The sequence below is a fragment of the Aegilops tauschii genome, chromosome 7 (assembly GCF_002575655.3).
Source record: "Aegilops tauschii subsp. strangulata cultivar AL8/78 chromosome 7, Aet v6.0, whole genome shotgun sequence".
Classification (NCBI taxonomy): Eukaryota; Viridiplantae; Streptophyta; class Magnoliopsida; order Poales; family Poaceae; genus Aegilops; species Aegilops tauschii.
Genome location: NC_053041.3, coordinates 597,631,140 through 597,638,162, shown reverse-complemented (window position 1 = coordinate 597,638,162; position 7,023 = coordinate 597,631,140). Strand labels below are relative to the sequence as shown.

At 41.4% G+C, this 7,023-nt stretch overlaps 1 non-coding gene across 1 annotated transcript; it reads right to left on the bottom strand.

The window, feature by feature from the left end:
* Window positions 1–4,802: 4,802 nt before the first annotated feature.
* On the bottom strand, window positions 4,803–4,875 carry TRNAF-GAA (transfer RNA phenylalanine (anticodon GAA)). Its single transcript has one exon. It is a non-coding gene; the product is annotated as a tRNA-Phe (tRNA).
* Window positions 4,876–7,023: the final 2,148 nt, after the last annotated feature.

The following is a 7,023-nucleotide window of genomic DNA, read 5'->3' as shown; positions in this document are numbered from 1 at the left end:
ACATTAGAAAAGCTCTGAGCAAACGAACTACACGATCTCATGCTAGGCTTAGGATTGGATCTCGTCCATCACATCATTCTCCTAATGATGTGATCTCGTTATCAACGACATCCAATGTCCATGGTCAGGAAACCATAACCATCTATTGATCAACGAGCTAGTCAACTAGAGGCTTACTAGGGACATGGTGTTGTCTATGTATCCACACATGTATCTGAGTTTCCTATCAATACAATTCTAGCATGGATAATAAACGATTATCATGAACAAGGAAATATAATAATAACCTATTTATTATTGCCTCTAGGGCATATTTCCAACAGTCTCCCACTTGCACTAGAGTCAATAATCTAGTTCACATCGCCATGTGATTAACACTCATAGGTCACATCACCATGTGACCAACATCAAAGAGTTCACTAGAGTCAACAATCTATGTCAACCAGAGTAAGATCCGCACCAGAGTGGTATGGTAATCCTGTTCTGGAGGTCATGTTACTTGACCATGACGAACCTACGAACTATGAGGAAGCGATGATGAGCCCAGATTCCGCAAAATGGCTTGAGGCCATGAAATCTGAGATGGGATCCATGTATGAGAACAAAGTATGGACTTTGATTGACTTGCCCAATGATCGGCGAGCCATTGAGATTAAATGGATCTTCAAGAGGAAGACGGACGCTGATAGTAGTATTACTATCTACAAAGCTAGAATTGTCGCAAAAGGTATTCGACAAGTTCAAGGTGTTGACTACGATGAGAGTTTCTCACTCGTATCTATGCTTAAGTCTGTCCGAATCATGTTAGCAATTGCCGCATTTTATGAAATATGGCAAATGGATAAACAAAACTGCATTCTTTAATGGATTTATTAAAGAAGAGTTGTATATGATGCAACCAGAAGGTTTTTTCAATCCTAAAAGTGCTAACAAAATATGCAAGCTCCAGCGATCCATCTACGGACTGGTGCAAGCATCTTGGAGTTGGAATATACACTTTGATAAGTTGATCAAAGCATATATTTTTATACAGACTTGCGGTGAAGCCTGTATTATAAGAAAGTGAGTGGGAGCACTACAACATTTCTGATAAGTATATATGAATGACATATTGTTGATCGGAAATAATGTAGAATTATTCTGCAAAGCATAAAGGAGTGTTTGAAAGGAGTTTTTCAAAGAAATACCTCGGTGAAGCTGCTTATATATTGAGCATCAAGATCTATAGAGATAGATCAAGACGCTTGATAAGTTTTTTCAATGAGTACATACCTTGACAAGATTTTAAAGTAGTTCAAAATGGAATAGTCAAAGAAAGAGTTCTTGCCTATGTTACAAGGTGTGAAATTGAGTAAGACTCAAAGCCCGACCACGGCAGAAGATAGAAAGAGAATGAAAGTCATTCCCTATGCCTCAGCCATATGTTCTATAAAGTATGCCATGCTGTGTACTAGATCTATTGTATACCCTACACTGATTTTGGCAAGGGAGTACAATAGTGATCTAGGAGTAGATCACTGGACAGCGGTCAAAATTATTCTTAGTGGAATAATGACATGTTTCTCGATTATGGAGGTGACAAAAGGTTCGTCGTAAAGGGTTACGTCGATGCAAGTTTTGACACTGATCTAGATGACTCTAAGTCTCAATCTGGATACATATTGAAAGTGGGAGCAATTATCTAGAGTAGCTTCGTGCAGAGCATTGTTGACATAGAAATTTGCAAAATACATACGGATCTGAATATGGCAGACCCGTTGACTAAACTTCTCTCACAAGCAAAACATGATTACACCTTAGTACTCTTTGGGTGTTAATCATATAGCGATGTGAACTAGATTATTGACTCTAGTAAACCCTTTGGGTGTTGGTCACATGACGATGTGAACTATGGGTGTTAATCACATGGTGATGTGAACTATTGGTGTTAAATCACATGGTGATGTGAACTAGATTATTGACTCTAGTGCAAGTGGGAGACTGAAGGAAATATGCCCTAGAGGCAATAATAAAGTTATTATTTATTTCCTTATTCTCATGATAAATGTTTATTATTCATGCTAGAATTGTATTAACCGGAAACATGATACATGTGTGAATACATAGACAAACAGAGTGTCACTAGTATGCCTCTACTTGACTAGCTCGTTAATCAAAGATGGTTATGTTTCCTAGCCATAGACAAAGAGTTGTCATTTGATTAACGGGATCACATCATTAGGAGAATGATGTGATTGACTTGACCCATTCTGTTAGCTTAGCACTCGATCGTTTAGTATGTTGCTATTGCTTTCTTCATGACTTATACATGTTCCTATGACTATGAGATTATGCAACTCCCGTTTACTGGAGGAACACTTTGTGTGCTACCAAACGTCACAACGTAACTGGGTGATTATAAAGGTGCTCTACAGGTGTCTCCGAAGGTACTTGTTGCGTTGGCGTATTTCGAGATTAGGATTTGTCACTCCGATTGTCGGAGAGGTATCTCTGGGCCCTCTCGGTAATGCACATCACTTAAGCCTTGCAAGCATTGCAACTAATGAGTTTGTTGTGGGATGATGTATTACGGAACGAGTAAAGAGACTTGCCGGTAACGAGATTGAACTAGGTATTGAGATACCGACGATCGAATCTCGGGCAAGTAACATACCGATGACAAAGGGAACAACGTATGTTGTTATGCGGTCTGACCGATAAAGATCTTCGTAGAATATGTGGGATCCAATATGAGCATCCAGGTTCCGCTATTGGTTACTGACCGGAGACGTGTCTCGGTCATGTCTACATAGTTCTCGAACCCGTAGGGTCCGCACGTTTAAAGTTTCGATGACAGTTATATTATGAGTTTATATGTTTTGATGTACCAAAGGTTGTTCGGAGTCCCGGATGTGATCACGGACATGACGAGGAGTCTCGAAATGGTCGAGACATGAAGATTGATATATTGGAAGCCTATGTTTGGATATCGGAAGTGTTCTGGGTGAAATCGGAATTTTACCGGAGTACCGGGAGGTTACCGGAACCCCCCGGGGGCTTAATGGGCCATAGTGGGCCTTAGTGGAAGAGAGGAGAGGCGGCCAGGGCAGGGCCGCGCGCCCCTCCCTCCTAGTCCGAATAGGACAAGGAGAGGGGGGCGGCGCCCCCCCTTTCCTTCCTCTCTCCCTCCTCTTTCCCCCTCCACTCCTAGTCCAACAAGGAAAAGGGAGGGAGTCCTACTCCCGGCGGGAGTAGGACTCCTCCTGACGCGCCCCTCCTGGCCGGCCGCACCTCTCCCCCTTGCTCCTTTATATACGGGGGCAGGGGGCACCCTAGAGACACAACAATTGATCTCTTGATCTCTTAGCCGTGTGCGGTGCCCCCTCCACCATAATCCACCTCGATAATATCGTAGCGGTGCTTAGGCGAAGCCCTGCGTTGGTAGAACATCATCATCTTCACCACGCCGTCGTGCTGACGAAACTCTCCCTCAACACTCGGCTGGATCGGAGTTCGAGGGACGTCATCGGGCTGAACGTGTGCTGAACTCGGAGGTGCCGTGCGTTCGGTACTTGATCGATCGGATCGTCAAGACGTACGACTACATCAACCGCGTTGTGCTAACGCTTCCGCTTTCGGTCTACGAGGGTACGTGGACATACTCTCCCCTTCTCGTTGCTATGCATCACCATGATCTTGCGTGTGCGTAGGAAATTTTTGAAATTACTACGTTCCCCAACAATAAACTCATGAGCCCTCCATTGGAGCTCACAGGTCTAACAGTGGAGAAAACCCCAGCATGGACATGAGCATACTGGCGGTCGCTAGACCTTTTAGTGGAGATGTCTAATCGATCGTTGGTAGGGGGATAGTGTATCTTGGAAAAGTCACACAAAATTATAGCAACTCTCTTGTTTAGAGATTGAAGTGCTTGAAAAATTTGGATACATCTTCAAACATGATATTTGAGAATAGTAGATTAAATTGAAGAAATCATTGTTAACAATGACAAAAGCAACATGTGGGCATGGATCAAAACAAGGGATATTTACTATGACAGTCTAAAATTTGTGATGTATCTTGAGTCCAAACTGCAACGACTCTCATGTTTAATGGCAATTGAGGTGTTTAGAAGTATTGTTTGAATACATCCTCAAACATAATATTTTTGAAAATTAAGTGAATAAAATAAAAAAAATATTGTGTGGGTTGGGGGTGGGGGTTATTATCGGTTAGCGTACTTCACCTAATTTTGTAACGCAAGCATCATAGTCAATATCTCCTCAAGATTAGATCAAGTTACACCAATATCATGTTGAAGGTAAACCATCTTGTTGAATTAAAAGATGACAATATTTTTTATGTATGTTGAATCAAACCTCACGAAAAAATGGTTGAGAATAGTTGAATTGTTGAGATATGTGAATAATTATTCCAACTATATTTGAAAATCCAGCAAATGATGTGGAAAGAAGATAAGGAAAAAACAAATGGTAAAAACCAAATGTGACCTTGAAAAGAAAACCCGGCGCTCTAACCTGATGTATCTTCAATCCAAACAATACTGACCCTGTTGTTTAAGTGTTTGAAAAGCATTAGCTGAGTAAAACTCAAACAAGATATGTTGAAAAGTAAAGTAAATTATGTGAAAACCTACCTTTATTTAGTCTTAACAAATGACGAGACAAAGGAGGCAGTGTTTGAAAAGCATTAGCTGAGTAAAACTCAAACAAGATATGTTTGAAAAGTAAAGTAAATTATGTGAAAACCTACCTTTATTTAGTTTTAACAAATGACGGGATAAGGGAGGCAGAAAAAGAGATTGCGGTGAGCGTGGATCGAACACGCGACCTTCAGATCTTCAGTCTGACGCTCTCCCAACTGAGCTATCCCCGCTTTGTGAAAATTTTGTTAGTCCTACATATTTATTTGAGGATTCGGACTCACTTCATATTTGCCTTATACTTACATAAGCGCTCTTCAAATTTTGTTGCTCATGCAGACCCCATAATCTCCACGTGGCAGCGACCAGTCAATGTACATCAGTATTGCGCATCCCTTGGAACCTTAGCATAGACTTCTCGAGATGTATTTATTTGTACGTACTTGACAATGTCTTTTTGACATGGAAGAAGGAAATCTATGATCTGTGGAACAACCGTAAGAACACAGGCGGTTTAGGCAGTAGCCGCAGTACTACATACTACGGAATGGTCCCGTTGCCTCATTAGCGAATTGTTTAATTAACCTCCAAGTTTTCTTTTGGAGGAAATTAAAGGCTTTGCAGCATTAACCACACCAAGAACTAGCCCGAGAATAACCGATAATTCTTGAGTAGACATGGTGCCACGCGAGGCTGGAATCCACACCCTCTATTTCTTTGGGATTTGTGCCGTGTCTCACGTATATAGAATTTAGTGGGACGAATTGATCTTGTATATGCATTGTATCTATCAGTCAATAAGTGTGCATGCCCCACAGCTAAACGAGGTTGAAGTTAGTGTTTCATTGAAGCAGTCCTGCAACACACCTGACCAACTCATTTACTAGGATTAATGCACCACACTACCCTCTTGTCTTACCACGTGCTGCCCCATTACATATTTACGAGTGCACCACCCTCTATGGCTGCAACAGAAATGTGTATTAAGTAAGCTAATTAGTGTGAACTTTTAACTATGCTAAATCAGCTTAGGTCTATCTCCATATTAAAGTTATGCATGTGCATACACATGATTAAGGTTCCTAAATTGCAGTAAAAAAATTAAAATTTTAGAAATCCAAGATTTTAATTTTTTAAAATATGTCCACTACATAAGATTAAACTAGTCCACCTAAAACAAATAATCGACTGCATTTTTTTTCAAAATGATGATTTGATATACTTTTTGGAGTATCCCGTGATAATCAAAGTTGTTTCCTGATGACATTACCTATCCTATATTTACACTTATCTACAAAACTACTACTCCATGCACATACTGATTGTCGCTCGTTCTCGTAATAGGAGCAGACCTTTGCATGCGCGACTATTTTTTGTGGGGTTTTGCATGCAGGACTCTAACGTTAGGAGATGGATAGGACAGCCTTTTCTTGAAAGTGCATGAACAGGACAACCTTCGGCAGATGCAACATTAATCCATGAAGTTATTCCCTCACAGACAGCTAGTACCTGGGTGTACCCCAGTAATGATATCCCTGACCTGTTTTGGAACATTAGTAATTGACATGGCCAAGGTATAAATACGCCCACATTTAACTCCCCTGGCCCAGTGAAGCGTCGTATTCTAGCCCAGTATTTATGCGTATATAGAATACCGTACATCAGTATCCAAAGTCGCTATATAATCTGAGGATCTTAAAGCACGACTGGCCGGCCTAGATTAAGACCTCGCGTGGCACCATGTCCCAAAAATTCACGTCCGAGAATAACCCGCAAGAAAAAAAACAGAACTAGTCCGAGAATGATGCGCTCCAACTCACTCTCGCCCCTCTTTGCGCGGTATATCAGTACTAGAGCCGTCGCCGGTGCCATGATTCCGGTGAGCAAACTTTTTGACACAGGCGACGTGCAGACACACGGTCATGTAGGTAGAACCAGGTCTGCTTCTTTCCCGGCAGTTGTTGCACCGGTGAGCCGGCTCCCTCCTCCCGAAGCTCGAGCGTGATCTCCTGACAATACCCACAATAGAAGTAACATAGGTAGTAACATCACACATATCTAGATAAAATAGATGATATGGCAAATAATAAATGAAGAAAAAGAGACATGTAGTAACATAGCTAGTTACTACTAACATGAGTAACATCACACATATCAAGGCAAGATGAGTCTATAGCCTAATAAATGAAGTATTGCATGTTACCACACATATGTTACTCCCCACTATAAAGGTAGTAACATAGAGTAGTAACATGCCCATGTTACTACTTTATGTTACTACCCATTGTGGCTAGTCTGAGGGATCACCAACGGCCGAGCCTTTCCTAGCGGAGCGGCACAATGGTAGTCCTGTCGCTATCACGCGGGCACTCGTGGAAAGA